Source organism: Aquarana catesbeiana, linkage group LG11 (assembly GCF_042186555.1).
Source record: "Aquarana catesbeiana isolate 2022-GZ linkage group LG11, ASM4218655v1, whole genome shotgun sequence".
Classification (NCBI taxonomy): Eukaryota; Metazoa; Chordata; class Amphibia; order Anura; family Ranidae; genus Aquarana; species Aquarana catesbeiana.
The window spans coordinates 195,089,789-195,106,887 of NC_133334.1; the positions used below are offsets into that span (position 1 = coordinate 195,089,789).

Genomic DNA, 17,099 nt, shown 5'->3' on the forward strand with positions numbered 1-17,099 from the left:
AAAAAAAAAAAACAGATAATCACTACTGTAAGGGGTTCATTTTTTTACTGTAGAACTGTGGAAGTAACATTTACAGTAGCGATTATTTGCTCTTTTTGTACTATAAAGGGCTCATTTTAGTTTTTCTTAACCCCATTATGTTACTGGCCGATTAATCGATTATGAAAATAGTAATCGATTAATTTCATAATCGATTAGTTGTCGATTAATCGATTAGTTGTTTCAGCCCTAGAAAAAAGATCTTCATCAAATCCCCACATAAAAGCTGTAGGGGTCCGATGAAGGTAAAGTGGGGTACACAGAGTTTTCGTGGGAGGAGCACCCGCCATAAAAATTGAAAATGAACATCGTAGTGATGCGCGCATATAAGCCCAAATACTAGGCGAACACCATCTATGTTTAAATCTATAATGTAACATTTCTGGAGGTATAGTATTTTGAGAAATACATATATTATTTAAATAGAGAAATGTTTAAGCTAAAAGAAAGAACATTTCTTAATTTAACCTCATAACAGAGATAAAATAATAAAAAATTCGAAAGAGAAAAGAAAAAAATTGAGAAAAAAAAAAATTGGATAATGAAATCTTATCCGCTCAACAAACCTGATACACTCGATCAATATTAATTTGAGACAACCAAAAAATAAGAAAGAAAAGAAAAACAAAAAGTGAGTCCTGTCTCAGACGGATTAGAGTCAGTATAGTTATGTGAACTTTCCAAAGAGTTGTCAATAAATTATAATAGCATTAAAATTTAAATCATGTGGTTTAATTTGGAAAAGTGTAAAGAAATGGATAAAAATAAAAAAGAAATATTGCGAATATAACTAGGATCAAAATCTCCAAAAATAAAGCACTGAAAAGTAAATTAATTCATTTAACATTAATAACCATATATTTGGATAAATAAGTGGAATTAGGAGATTTGTGTATTATTTCCAAAAGATTCTGTTTTAGATATTCTTTGGAGAAGCAAAAATGTTAAGACAAATAATGCTTCAGATTTTCAATCCATGTTATCATCTTGGTCTTGAGGTGGGGATCGACTCCTCTTGTGTAGATGATGATTTCCATTATTGTCTGTGTCTGGGGGTGAGTTCTTCACGGATGTATTAGCAGCCGTTCTTCTTCTTGATGTATTTGTGTTATGAGAGATTGCTATCAGGTTAAGGTCTTGAAGTGCCTGTTGTAGTTCTTCCACTGATCTGCATACAAATCTTGTTCCTTGATGAGAAAAGCGTAGAGAAAAGGGAAATCCCCACTGATATTTGATATCATGGCGTTGCAACTCCAGGAAATGGGGTTTCATTGCTCTTCTTTTAGAAACAGTAGTTTGGGAGAGGTCTGCAAACAATTGGAAAGTATGTCCTTGGAAGCTTAAATTGTTTATGGCTGCAACAAGAAGCTGTTCTCTAGTTTTATAGTAGTGGAACTTTGCTATGATGTCTCTTGGGGGTCCATCAATTTTTTTAGGCATAAGGGCACGGTGTACTCTGTCCATTTCCAAACGCTCTATTGGTATCCATGGGAATAATTCTTGGCAAAGTGCAGTAAGAGAGGATATATGTATATGTATATCTATGACACTATCTGGTTTACCTCTAAATCTGAGGTTAGATCTTCTTGCTCAGTTTTCATAATCCTCTAATTTGTTTTGTAAAAGAAAGTTTTCTTCTTTTAGTGTATCAATTTCAGTCATTTGTTCCTGAGTGAAATTGTCAATTTCATCCACCTTCAGCTCAAGTGCTGCTGTGCGCTGACCAAGTTTCTCTTGTGAGGTTATTTGCTATCTGTTCTGAGGTTTGCTTTAGATCTTTATGAAGCATTTTTTCAATTTTTTTTTAAAATACTGTGAGGGGCCGTAGGTTCATGTGAGGAAGTCAATGATAAGTTAAATTCTGTGTCAGAATCTCCGGAAGATGCATGTTGTATCGTTTCAGGTTGTTTAGAGCGCGCTGAGGTAATTGGTACTGATGCTGAGGGGATTGGCACCATTTTGGATGATATTCGCGCCTGAGTGCTGCTTCTGGCTTTGATTTTGGATTTAACATGGGCTCCTCCTAACACCATTTTCTTTTCAAAAGTTTCTCTCACCTCTCAGGCGTATAGAGAAGGTATTTCTTCATTTGTATTCTGTCCGGGCTAAAATTGTATAGCGGGTCTTCCTCCTCACGAAGCGGAGCTCTAGTCAAACATGACCATCCCGCTAGGCTCCACGCATGCGCCACCGTGGTCATTTTTCATTCATATGGCATCCACAGCTCTCCTCTCGCTCCCTCCCTGCCTGTCAGCTCAGTGTTTGTGTCCCCCCCTACAGATATTGTTAAAATATAAATATTATACTATGTCACTGTCAGTCCCTCTATTCTAAATAGTCATAACACACAGGCTAAATGTTTTATGAAAACAAAGCTGGTCAATACCTTTTTACAGCTATCTTGAGGCTGGTCGTGGTACTCAAAGTCGTTCTCCTACTCCGATCCAATGTTACAGCAGGAGGGGCTGAGCGGCCAGCTGAGCTCTGTGGCTGATGAAAAAAATCATCTCCCTACCGCAGTAGCCTGGGATCAGAGTAGAAGACCGGCTAGGAGTGCCGTGACCGACTTGAAAATAGCTAAAAAAAAAAAAAAAAGAATTACAGGATTGTGGTAACAACCACTTTAACAATCCAATACTGCATTTTATTTCATTTAAAAATAACCGGGAGAAGAGAAATGTTTTTGAATCTAGACCATGGCTCTATGCTATGCTCCTCCAAGAATTAAGATCACTATGGTCCAAAAACAAAAAAAAAAAAACCAGTGACAACAGGTAGTGGATCTGCTGTAAGAACCGACTATCACTATTTTGAAGGCGAATGCAGCATGGATTTACACTTGAATTTGAAGGAATGCGTGGGAGTGACGTCAGGCTACTCCGGCCATTCACAGAGCCAAAGTCCGTGGCCCTGGAAAGAAGAGGGGCAAAGATGGATGTGGCCAACATCGGGGGACAGTGCGGGGGTTCGATTATAGGTAAGTGCCACATAATCCTCATTATGCTTTTTCTTTGCAGGCGTTTACTTCCTCATTAAAATGGAACTTATCCTTTTAATCGAAACAAAACATATCACAACTTAAAGCGGAGTTCCACCTGTTTTTTTGTTTATTAAAAGTCAGCAGCTACAAAAAGCATAGCTGCTGACTTTTAATAAGCCCGGAGGCTTGTTCCTCTAACCCCTCCTCGATGACATCATGGTAACTGTGGGCACCCAGCTGTGACTGCTTGCGGCATCACAGCCGGTCGGGCACTGCGCATGCTCGAGACGTGCTGTGCTCTCCTATTGGCCAGCCAATCTTCTGGGACCTGAGTAAAGTCCCAGAAGACTGCTGGCAGGGAGTGGCCGCCTAGGGGGAGAGGAGGAGTCGCCTAGGCGGCCCAAGATAGGAAGCAGGAAGTGGGGCAGGAAGTCCCACGAAAAAAAGGATACACAACCCCCCCTCCCAAAAAATGACATGCCAAATGAGGCATGTCAGGGGGCGAGGAGTGCTTAAAGCGGAGTTCCACCCAAAAATGGAACTTCCGCTTTTCGGATTCCTCCCCCCCTCCGGTGTCACATTTGGCACCTTTCAGCGGGGAGGGGTGAGCAGATACCTGTCTAACACAGGTATTTTGCACCCACTTCTGGGCATAGATACCCGAGCCATCCGCGGGTATCCATGCTGATTACTGCTAATGATACCGTTCCAATTACTAAAATCTTGTATATAGTCCCTCATCATCCCCTCCAAGAGTTTACATACCATTGATGTTAGGCTAACTGGTCTGTAATTCCCAGGAATGTATTTTGGGCCCTTTTTAAATATAGGTGCTACATTGGCTTTTCTCCAATCACCTGGTACCATTCCAGTCAGTCGACTGTCAGTAAAAACTAGGAACAATGGTCTGACAATTACTTGACCGAGTTCCCTAAGTACCCTTGGGTGCAAGCCATCTGGTCCCGGTGATTTATTAATGTTAAGTTTCCCAGTAATTTTAATTCTGTCTTCTGATAACCATGGAGGTGCTTCCTGTGATGTTTCATGAGGATAAACACTGCAGTTTTGGTTACTGAAGCCCCCCCCGATTCCCTTGTGAAGACTGAGAAGAATAAATTCAATACCTTCGCCATCTCCCCATCCTTTGTAACCAGATGTCCTTCCTCATTCTTTATGGGGCCAATATGGTTTGTCCTCCCTTTTTTACTGTTTACATACTTAAAGAAAATGAAGGTATGGCTAGATAGGTTAATTTGGATACAGCACCTCATCCCAAAATATATTAGTAATTAATCAAAAAGGGAGGACAAGGGATTATCACGTGGCCAGGGAAAGCCAAGATAAGAAGGTAATATAGCAAGTGTAAAAATACAAAAATACTTTATTTCACAAAATTTAGAGTTCGATACATACAGGAAACAATAAAATCATTAGCTGAGATTAGCATATATAAAATACATGACCAAAATGCAGTAGGGTGGGCCAAGGGTGGATGGCCTTCAAAGCAAGAGCTCAGTTTCCTACATGTTTCGCCAAAGCATTGGCTTCCTCAGGGAATGGCGAGACTGCCATTGTGCAATGTGCTGGGTGTTCAGTGTGCTCCTGCGCCTTTAAGGAGGGTTGAGCTCCCTCCATCTATCCATTAGAATACATGTGCTCCCACTGTGGAGACTCTTCAAAGTTAGAGTTACGGTCTGCAGGATACAGGGTGCCTTGCCGTGGCCTGCAGCTTATGCATGTATTTGTAAATGTGTGCAACTAAACCCCTGTTTTTAATGTAAACTGTTAGGCAGATTAATTTGGTTGGTCGCAGGATGGTTGGTAAGTTGAGCCTGGAAATTCTTTGGTTTTATTTTACATGCGTTTGCCCTTCCAGTGCTCCTTGCTGTGAAGACCAGTTATAGGTGGGGGCAGTGACCCCTTTTTTTGTATTGGAAAATATTATATCCTGCTGTCAAACTTTGTGTGTCGGAAATTCCGACGGAAAAAGACCGATGGAGCACACACACGATCGGAATTTCCAACAACATAATCCGATTGCCCTTTTTCCGTCGGAAAATCTGACCGTGTGTACAGGGCATTAGGGTGCAAAAAGGACGGCTAAGATAGAACATGAAAGACACACAGCGGAGGAGAGCAAAAAAAATCCCAAGAAACTCTTTAAGTATGTAATTAATCAAAAAGGGAGGACAAGGGATTATCACGGTGCCAGGGAAAGCCAAGATAAGAAGGTAATATAGCAAGTGTAAAAATACAAATACTTTATTTCACAAAATTTAGAGTTCGATACATACAGGAAACAATAAAATCATTAGCTGAGATTAGCATATATAAAATACATGACCAAAATGCAGTAGGGTGGGCCAAGGGTGGACGGCCTTCAAAGCAAGAGCTCAGTTTCCTACATGTTTCGCCAAAGCATTGGCTTCCTCAGGGAATGGTGAGAGCTAGTTTGAATATATAAGAATCTATGCGTAGAAATACAAAAACATCATGTAAACAAACAGAAAAATAAACAGTAAGATATACACTGGTATAAACACTGATAAGTATTAGGGTATATGGCTGGACTGATTCACAAGGGGAGGCCCATAGCAGAGCCCCAGGACCAAGAACATACCTGAAAGCCAGACACCCAGGGATGGCCCAACGGGAGAACCCCAGCCGAAGAGACAGAGCCGCACCGTATCTATGTCTGCAGGGGGCATATACAAGACCTGGCAATCAAATATATTGTGGATTAGGAGAGTGTAATGACTATGCAAGCAAGAAATGTGTGTGAAACACACAATTATCCAAAATATGAGTAGGGTCAGCGACCGTACGTAAAATACATAGGGCAACAAGGCCTCAAAAAGACTTACGCTTTAAAAACAGATTATTTGATGGGACCAAATCGCCTGAAGAGGGATTGGGAGACAAGCTAGGCTGATTGACAGGGTGATGAATGCTAATCTGAAAAAATACACAGAGTAAAGGAAGGTAAAAGATGAACTATATGACCTGAAAAGAGGACAGCGTTTCTCTAGAGGGATAAGGAGTAGTAGTGGAGGGGGGGCTTACCCTATAAATGATTTATAAGGCATATGCCTGTGCAGGATCGCTGCTCATATTGTATATGAGAAATGATGGATGAAAACTTGTCTATGGTAGGAGATCCTGGGAGAGGGTAAGTGAGAGCTTAGTTAGAAATGCAGAGGGGAGTTATTCAGAGGTGCTGAAAAATGAGGAGCAATCAAAAATTACCTTGCCAGTGTGTACAGGCTTGTGCAGGCGTTGGTCATGTCCAGCTGGATACAAGGACGGGCCGGCTTAAATATCCCCCCCACACCCGATCAAACAATGATCAGGTGTGCGGACGCTGAGTTGAGGCTCGGCAGCACAACGGGGCCTACAAGGTCCAGGATGCACCGCGGGCACAGGCTCCGAACACCCAGGTCCAGTGTGGCCAATGGGAGGTGGGAAGCGCCATCAGAGAGGGTCCGGCAGCGTGACCCAAAGCTCCCTCAGCAGTTGGATTACAGGAGGCCGGGTGGAACGGGCGGTGCGCTGACGCCTTGGGCAGACAAGAAAAGTACTGCCCTGGGCGTCCGTACAGACAACAATGCAAGCCACGCCCACCACCGCAGGGGACCAAAGCCCGGCCTCCCCGGGGAGAGAAAGGGAAACAGGCAATGACGAGATCCGGGGATGAAGGCCCCCGGTTGGGAAACAGAATGTGGGGAGAGGCGCAGGAAAGGGGAGATTGATACCCAAAAGTCCCAGCCTCCCCATAGGTCTGTAGGGGCGGAGGGGACGTCCCTCCTGCACCTCGGCCCACGTGGTCCAGCCACATAGACCCACAAGTACATATAGAATACCATGGTCCCAGTGTAAACATGATGTAACAAAACATGCAGGAAATATACCAATGAGTATGATATGATCATATATACCATAAAGCAAAGAATCACAAGATATGTTGGTGTCAATTATACAGCATGACAAAAAAAGTCTTATTAAATTATGCGTCAGTGACAGATGTCAATGTACATAAATACAAAAATGGTAATTTTCTTCTCTTTTATAACATGACTAAAACAGTGTAAAAGAGACAATATTCTACCATGACAGAGAGGGGGGAGAAAGAAAGCGTGGTGAAAGGAGAAAAGAAAAACAGAAAAGAAGGGAGAGGGGAAGAGATGAAGGAGGAGGGAGAAAGAGAAGGGGAGAGGGGAAAGGGGGGGGGAGAGGAAAGAAGGAGGGGGGGGGAGAAAAAAAAGAGAAGAGAAAAGAACTGGAGATGGGGTGAGTAGGAAGGACGAAAAACAATTATATAGATAAATAATAATAAAGATTCCAGAATGTTTTTTTAGAAGAGAGTGGCTGTATCCTCTGTCTATAAGTCACAGGAACTATACAGCAGACTTATATACAGAGGATACAGCCACTCTCTTCTAAAAAAAAAGCCTTCAACAAGGACAAAAAACTAGACAGAAAGGGTTTTCTCTAACAAATCTTCAGACGCTAGGCAGCCTGTACGTCTAATCACGCAATACTCAAAACAACATACTCAAGACATATTTTAAACCAGTTCTGGCCCTTGCTAACTGCGGATTCTACAATCTCCAAATACGTTAAAGCCCACCCTGACATCACCTACCGTAGATCCCCTTCACTTTGAGATCGACTAATCAAAAGTCACCATTCGGTAGACACATCACATGGTTCCACTAGCACTGGAACCTACCAGTGTGGAAAATGTGCTGTTTGTAATTTTGTAACCAATTCCAAGGAACTAGTTCTTCCTAACGGACAGACTCACAGTATTAGACATCGAGTTACCTGTGCCACCGTGGGAGTCGTCTACTTGGCTCAATGCCGATGTGGCTCGTACTACATCGGCAAAACCAAGCGACCCTTCCAGGTCCGCATTCGAGACCATATTAAACCTTTATTCAAAAAAACTACCACTACAGCCATAAACAGGCATATTGCCACTCAACATAACTTTGATCCCCAGGTTATCCAATTCTCCGCACTCGAGCATGTTCCCTCACATGCTAGAGGCGGGAGCATTGATAACAGATTACTACAGTTGGAGACCAAATGGATCCACTCTCTACTGGCTACTAAATATCCTGGGCTCAATGAACACATTAGCTTCAAACCTTTTCTGTGACATGAGTTATCTTCCAACTGTCTATTCTTCGTTCTGGAATCTTTATTATTATTTATCTATATAATTGTTTTTCGTCCTTCCTAATCACCCCATCTCCAGTTCTTTTCTCACTTCTCTTTTTTTTCTCCCCTCCCCCCTCCCTCCTTCTTTCCTCTCCCCTTCTCTTTCTCCCTTCTCCTTCATCTCTTCCCCTCTCCCTTCTTTTCTGTTTTTCTTTTCTCCTTTCGCCACGCTTTCTTTCTCCCCCCTCTCTGTCATGGTAGAATATTGTGTCTCTTTTACACTGTTTTAGTCATGTTATAAAAGAGAAGAAAATTACCATTTTTGTATTTATGTACATTGACATCTGTCACTGACGCATAATTTAATAAGACTTTTTTGTCATGCCGTATAACTGACACCAACATATCTTGTGATTCTTTGCTTTATGGTATATATGATCATATCATACTCATTGGTATATTTCCTGCATGTTTTATTACATCATGTTTACACTGGGACCATGGTATTCTATATGTACTTGTGGGTCTATGTGGCTGAACCACGTGGGCCGAGGCGCAGGGACGTCCCCTCCGCCCCTACAGACCTATGGGGAGGCTGGGACTTTTGGGTGCCAATCTCCCCTTTCCTGCGCCTCTCCCCAAGCTCTGTTTCCCAACCGGGGGGCCTTCATCCCCGGATCTCGTCATTGCCCGTTTCCCGTCCCCTGCGGTGGTGGGCGTGGCTTGGATTGTTGTTGTCTGTACGGACACCCAGGGCAGTACTTTTCTTGTCTGCCCAAGGCGTCAGCGCACCGCCCGTTCCACCCGGCCTCCTGTAATCCAACTGCTGAGGGAGCTTTAGGTCGCGCTGCCGGACCCTCTGACGGCGCTTCCCACCTCCCATTGGCCACACTGGACCTGGGTGTTCGGAGCCTGCGCCCGCGGTGCATCCTGGACCTTGTAGGCCCCGTTGTGCTGCCGAGTGCGCATGCGCGGACGCCTCAACTCAGCTTCCGCACACCTGATCATTGTTTGATCGGGTGTGGGGGGGATATTTAAGCCGGCCCGTCCTTGTATCCAGCTGGACATGACCAACGCCTGCACAAGCCTGTACACACTGGCAAGGTAATTTTTGATTGCTCCTCATTTTTCAGCACCTCTGAATAACTCCCCTCTGCATTTCTAACTAAGCTCTCACCCTCTCCCAGGATCTCCTACCATAGACAAGTTTTCATCCATCATTTCTCATATACAATATGAGCAGTGATCCTGCACAGGCATATGCCTTATAAATCATTTATAGGGTAAGCCCCCCCTCCACTACTACTCCTTATCCCTCTAGAGAAACGCGGTCCTCTTTTCAGGTCATATAGTTCATCTTTTACCTTCCTTTACTCTATGTGTATTTTTTCAGATTAGCATTCATCACCCTGTCAATCAGCCTAGCTTGTCTCCCAATCCCTCTTCAGGCGATTTGGTCCCATCAAATAATCTGTTTTTAAAGCGTAAGTCTTTTTGAGGCCTTGTTGCCCTATGTATTTTACGCACGGTCGCTGACCCTACTCATATTTCGGATAATTGTGTGTTTCACACACATTTCTTGCTTGCATAGTCATTACACTCTCCTAATCCACAATATATTTGATTGCCAGGTCTTGTATATGCCCCCTGCAGACATAGATACGGTGCGGCTCTGTCTCTCTTCGGCTGGGGTTCCCCCGTTGGGCCACCCCTGGGTGTCTGGCTTTCAGGTATGTTCTTGGTCCTGGGGCTCTATGGGCCTCCCCTTGTGAATCAGTCCAGCCATATACCCTAATACTTATCAGTGTTTATACCAGTGTATATCTTACTGTTTATTTTTCTGTTTGTTTACATGATGTTTTTGTATTTCTACGCATAGATTCTTATATATTCAAACTAGCTCTCACCATTCCCTGAGGAAGCCAATGCTTTGGCGAAACATGTAGGAAACTGAGCTCTTGCTTTGAAGGCCGTCCACCCTTGGCCCACCCTACTGCATATTGGTCATGTATTTTATATATGCTAATCTCAGCTAATGATTTTATTGTTTCCTGTATGTATCGAACTCTAAATTTTGTGAAATAAAGTATTTGTATTTTTACACTTGCTATATTACCTTCTTATCTTGGCTTTCCCTGGCACCGTGATAATCCCTTGTCCTCCCTTTTTGATTAATTACATACGTAAAGAGTTTCTTAGGATTTTTTTTGCTCTCCTCCGCTGTGTGTCTTTCATGTTCTATCTTAGCCGTCCTTTTTGCACCCCAATGCCCTATACACACGGTCAGATTTTCCGATGGAAAAAGGGCAATCGGATTATGTTGTTGGAAATTCCGATCGTGTGTGGGCTCCAACTGTCTTTTTCCGTCGGAATTTCCGACACACAAAGTTTGACAGCAGGATATAATATTTTCCAATACAAAAAAAGGGGTCACTGCCCCCACCTATAACTGGTCTTCACAGCAAGGAGCATTGGAAGGGCAAATGCATGTAAAACAAAACCAAAGAATTTCCAAGCTCAACTTACCAACCAGCAACCAACCAAATTAACCTGCCTAACAGTTTGCGTTAAAAACAGGGGTTTAGTTGCACACATTTGCAAATACATGCATAAGATGCAGGCTACGGCAAGGCACCCTGTATCCTGCATACCCTAACTCTAACTTTGAAGAGTCTCCACAGTGGGAGCACATGTATTCTAATGGATAGATGAAGGGCAGATGACTGGAGGAAGCCCAACCCTCAAGGGCGCAGGAGCACACTGAACACCCAGCACATTGCACAATGGCAGCAAAGGTGTCAGTGCGTTGCCTGACCAATATGTCAACAATACAAGAAAAGGGTCACTGCCCCCACCTATAACTGGTCTTCACAGCAAGGAGCACTGGAAGGGCAAACGCATGCAAAATAAAACCAAATAATTTCCAGGCTTAAACTTACCAACCAGCCTGCGACCAACCAAATTAATCTGCCAGTTCTAACAATCTAACAGTTTACATTAAAAACAGGGGTTTAGTTGCACACATTTGCAAATACATGCATAAGCTGCAGGCCACGGCAAGGCACCCTGTATCCTGCAGACCGTAACTCTAACTTTGAAGAGTCTCCACAGTGGGAGCACATGTATTCTAATGGATAGATGAAGGGCTGGACTGGAGACTGGACTGGAGGGAGCTCAACCCTCCTTAAAGGCGCAGGAGCACACTGAACACCCAGCACATTGCACAATGGCAGCAAATATTTTCCGACAACAAAATCCGATCATTTAAATTCCGATCGTGTGTACACAAATCCGACACACAAAGTGCCACGCATGCTCAGAATAAATTAAGAGACGAAAGCTATTGGCTACTGCCCCATTTATAGTCCCGACGTACATGTTTTATGTCACCACGTTCAGAACGATCGGATTTTCCGACAACTTTGTGCAACCGTGTGCATGCAAGACAAGTTTGAGCCAACATCCGTCGGAAAAAATCTGATGGATTTTGTTGTCAGCATGTCCGATCGTGTGTACAGGGCATTACATTTCTTGTTGCATTCTTTATAAAGTCTGAATGCTGAGGATAATCCCTCAACCTTGTATTTTTTTGAAGGCCTTCTTTTTTGCTTTTATATGCATGTTTACATTGGAGTTAATCCATTCAGGACTTTTGTTCACTCTTTTAAATTTATTACCTAATGGGATGCCATGGTTAATGCCCTTTAGTATGCTCTGAAAGCAAACCCATCTCTCCTCCATGTTCTTTGTTCCTAAGATTTTATCCCAATTTATGCCTTCTAGCAAGGTTCGTAGTTTAGGGAAGTTGGCTCTTTTGAAATTCAGTCTCTTTGTATTCCCCTTATGTTTCCGATTTGTGTGATTTATACTGAAGCCAATTGACCTAAGATTGCTGTTACCTAAAATGCCCCGCATGTCCACATCCATTATCAGGTCTGCATTGTTGGTAAACAGTAGACCCAGTAACGCTTTATTTATAGTTGGTACATCTACCATCTGACCCATAAAATTGTCCTGCAAGACATTCAGGAACTGGCGAGCCTTAGATGAATGCATGGTTCACTCTGCCCAGTCTATGTCTGGATAATTAAATTCCCCATTATAACACTCCAATCAGCACATAGAATATTGAAGGTGCATTAAAAGTGGCAAGATGAGAATAAAATTTAATTATTTATCCTCTAAAATAAATTACGTGTTGCTGAAATCCAATACAGCTCACCATCCAAATAACACCAGCTCTTTCTCTAGTGCTGGCTCCGGTTAGCAGCGTTGCTCTCTCTCTGGTGGCTCCGGTTAGCAGGGTTGCTCTCTCTGGTGACTCCTGTTAGAGTAGCTCTCTCTATGGTGGCTCCAATTAACAGCATGGCTTTCTCGCTGGTGGCGCCGGTTAGCAGTGTGACTCTCATGCTGGTGGTGCTGGTTAGCAGCGTTGCTCTCTCGCTGGTGGCGCCGGTTATAGTAAAGATCGGCATGTGTCATTAATACACATCAACAGATTTCAGTTGTGCCCAACCAGGCCAGCCCTCCGTGGACAATGTGCCTGTCTGCTGAGTTCATCTCCCCAGCCCTGCACTGATTGGCACTAACAAAAAGCACTGATTTGTATCACTGATTGACAGCACTGATAGGCCCTGATTGGCAGCACTGTTAGGCACTGACAGGTGGCACAGATTGGAAGCACTGACAGGTGGCCCAGATTGGCAGCACTGACAGGTGGCCCAGATTGGCAGCACTGACAGGTGGCCCAGATTGGCAGCACTGACAGGTGGCCCAGATTGGCAGCACTGACAGGTGGCCCAGATTGGCAGCACTGACAGGTGGCCCAGATTGGCAGCACTGTTTGGCACTGATTAGAAGCACTGACAGAGGAGAGGGGGGTAGCACATTAAACAGATATTGGTGCTTGTAAGATCCGTTGTGTGTGACACTGTCGTGTATTGTAATGTAACTGTGTGCAAGGAGAGAGAGGTGCTGTCAGAATTCATCAGTGATGTTGGGGGTGGGCGGGACCGAGCAGCTATCGAACACCAGCCAATTATTGGGCTTCTTAAGAAAGGGGGCGGAGCTGCATACATGTAACAGCTTGCCCTGACCCCATCCTACTGGCTGTTTGATAGATGTGCGGTCCCGCCCACCCGACATCACTGATGAATTCTGACAGCACCTCTCTCTCCCTGCACACAGTTACAGTACAAGACAGTCACACACAATGGATCTTACAAGCACCAATATCTGATAGTGACAAGGCAGACTCAGGGAGTAGTCAGTGAAGGGAAATAACGGCCAGGCATGTCCGCAGCACCAGAGGTTTTTAGTCAGAAAATATTAAAAATAGGATTTTTATAACAGCTTACCTGTTAAATCTTTTTATTTTGAAGTACACCACGGGACACAGGGCCATAGTAATTACTATGTGGGTTATAGTCCACCTTCAGGTGCTGGACACTGGCACACCCTAAACAGGAAGTTGCCTCCCTATATAACCCTTCCCATAACGGGAGCACCTCATAGTAATTACTATGTGGGATGTCCCAGAGCAATGCCAACTGAGGGGAGGGAGACAAACATAATTAGGGCACCATGAGATCAGAGGACTTATACTCATGTCTTTTTACATCCATGCATTTTGATTTGAGAGGGTAGAAACTACCGCTTTAAACCATAAGCTAGAATGATTACTTGTTAAATCCATTTAGAATAGTAGCTTTCCATGCTGCCTGTCCTCTTTTAGGACCTTCAGACAATACGAACAAAACATCCGTTTTCCGAATCTGAGCAGTCGTCTTTAAGTAGACTGCTCTCACCACATCAAGAGAATGTAGTGATTTCTCTTCCTTAGAACAGGGTTCTGGAAAAAAAATGAAGATAGAATAATATCCTGGTTTAGATAAAAACCTGATACTACCTTCGGTAAAAGGCTAGGATGACGACTCCATACTACCTTATCCTTGTGAACAATAATAATATGGCTCTTTACAAGAAAAAGCAAAAAATAGTTTCCTTGTCAATAAAGGACCAAGGGAATATGTTGTATTGGTCCAAAAAACAGGCTGTTTTGTAATGCTACCAAAAACTAAATTCAACTCCCAAGGGTTCAGTGGTGACCTAACCGGGCATTAACCCCCTGAATAAAGTTACGAGCCAAAGAAAGCAAAGCAAGTGGTCGTTGAACTATTACCGATAAGGCCGAGACCTGTCCTTAGAAAGCACTCAAGGCCAGCTTTATTTCTCACCCATCTGCAGAAGGTCAAGGATTCTACCTTTGATCTATTTCCTGGGGTGCAACCCCTGGTTTCACACCAGGAGACATATGCTTCCCAGACTCAATATATAAATTATGGAGGTCGGCTCACTTGCATTAATCAAGATAGAAACCACTGAACCTGACAGCCCAGGTTTCTACAGAGTGTGGGTCTTAATAGCTAAACCGTTAAGTTTAGGGTTTGTAAAGTAGGATGGATTACCAGACCTTGCGAAAGAAGGTCTGGCCGTGGCGGTAGGGTCTATGGGTCCCCTACTGTCATCTTTACGATCCCTGCATACCAAGATTTCCTGGGCCCCGCTGGAGGCCACAAGAATCACTGACTTCCCTTCCTGCTTAATCCTGTGAAGAAGTCATGGACGCAGGCAGAATAGGACAGAATGCATAAATCAGTGAGAACCGATTCCACGGAAATAGCAAGGCATCTGTTCCGCATGCTAGCGGATCCTTTGTTTTTGACACAAAGTTGTCAACTTCTTTGTTGAACCTGGACGTAAACAGATCTGTCTGGGATCCCCCATCTTTGACATATTGACAGGAAGATATCGGGGTGAAGGAACCATTTTCCCGGGAACAACTGCTGGCGACTCAGTTTTCTATTCCTAGAATGAAGACCGCCAATAGGCAAAGTACATTGTTTTCTGCCCAAGATAGGATATGATTCACCTTTCTCTGGGCCGCACAACTTCTTGTGCCCCCTTGGTGATTAATATAAGCCATTGCTGTGGCATAGTCGGATTGAATCCTGGCAGGACAATACCGTAAACTGAACATTCAGGCCCTCAGAACCAACCAAGTGCTCTGCCTGAATTTCTAGAATGATAATGGGCAAGGTCATTTCTGAACTGGGCCAGTTCTGTGGTAACTGAAGGTAGGATTTTCCCCTTTGCAGATTTTTGGATATTAACCATAAACTGAGGCTCCGGCGTACCCAGCCTACAGTACCTGGTATTTCCAGGTGGTCCATCCGGGTGCTAACCAGGCCTGACCCTGCTTAACCTCCAAGATCAGATGAGATTGGGTGCTTTCAGGGTGATGTGGCCGTACGCTTTGGAGTCAGACACATTGGGAACCCTTTGTTCCAAGCCGATAGGATAATGTTTTGCAGCAGTCTTGAATGAAACTGAGCATAAGGAACGGCCTCGAGTGAAGTCACCATCTTTCCGAACAACCTCATGCAAGTTGAATAGAAGAATTCATCTTGCTTCGACCACCTAAATCAGTTCCTTTATGGCGCTGATCTTTGTCTGGGGCAAGAATACCCTTTACTGGGTGTACCTATGATCAGACCCAAGTATCTTAGCCCTTTTCATGGTTTTAATGAAGATTTCTCCTAGGCTGAGAAACCGACCTAGACATTCCAGGTAGCTGAATGTGGTGACCATACTTTGGTCTAAGCAGGCTAACGACTGGACTATCAAGAACAGATTGTCCAGTTAAACTATAATCGTTATACCTTGGGCTCTTTATCAGGCTAGAAGAGGGCCCAGAACCTTTGTAAACATTCAAGGTGCAGTAGCTAGACCGGAAAGCAGAGCTACACACTGAAAATGAGGATTTTCCACCTTGAAAAGTAGATATTACTAGTGAGCGAGGAAATAGGCATATGGGAGGTATGCATCTTTGATGTCTATTGACACCAGAAGTTCTCCTCCTTGTAGGATGGAGAGAACTCATTAGATTGACTTCATGCGAAAAAAAGAGTGATTATATTCAGGAATTGAATTTAGATTTTTGAGATCCAGAATGTCAATTTGGATTTAACCAAACCCCAACCTCTGCTCTTACATGGGGGCCACATGATCACTTTTTGCCAAAAGATGGTCCAATGCTTGAGAGAAAGACTTTTTTCTCTGGATCCTTACGAATGTTAGATCTGAGAAAACGACGAGACGGGAACTCTTGGAACTCCAGTTTGTACCTTGGAGCTATTGAGGAAGTCCCCCATTCGTCTTGACACTATTCCTGCCAGATCCTTGAGAACTGCAGAAGAATTCCGCCTATTGAGCCAGCGGGGGCGCCTCCTCATAAGGAGGCTTCAGTATCTTGTATGTTTCCTCCCCCAAGACCTCCTTTTTCTCTGGGGTTAACCCTGAGGATGACCTTTTGAACCTGATGGCTGAAGCCGTCGTGACCGCCTGGAGGCTGATGCCCCTGGCACAGAAGGAGCTTTAAAAACGAAAATACATTTACTCCTTTTCTTAAAGTGGAGTTCCACCCAAAAGTGGAACTTCCACTCAGATTCCTCCCCCCCTCCGGTGTCACAGTTGGCACCTTTCAGGGGGGAGGGGGGTGCAGATATCTGTATATTACAGGTATCTGTACCCACTTCCGGCATAGATAGCCGCAGAATCTGCGGTTATTTACGTCACTTCCTGTTCCCCCCCGCTGTCTGCTGGGAAACACACGGGTCTCAGAGACAGTAGGGACCATCCATATTGCGCTGCAGTAGGGAACCGGGAAGTGAAGCCACAAGCAGCTAAAAGTCAGCAGCTGCAGTATTTGTAGCTGCTGACTTAAAAAAAAAAAAAACATTTTGGCGGCGCTCCACTTTAAATGGCAAAAGGGGAGCCTTTTCCACTAGAATTTCTTTGGATGTATTATCCAAAATATCCCCAAATAGCTGTTTAACTGCAAAAGGAAGACTAGCCA

At 43.9% G+C, this 17,099-nt stretch overlaps 1 pseudogene; it reads right to left on the reverse strand.

Moving 5' to 3' along the window:
• Positions 1-15,380: 15,380 nt before the first annotated feature.
• On the reverse strand, positions 15,381-15,496 carry LOC141113123 (5S ribosomal RNA; annotated as a pseudogene).
• Between the last annotated feature and the right edge of the window lie 1,603 nt (positions 15,497-17,099).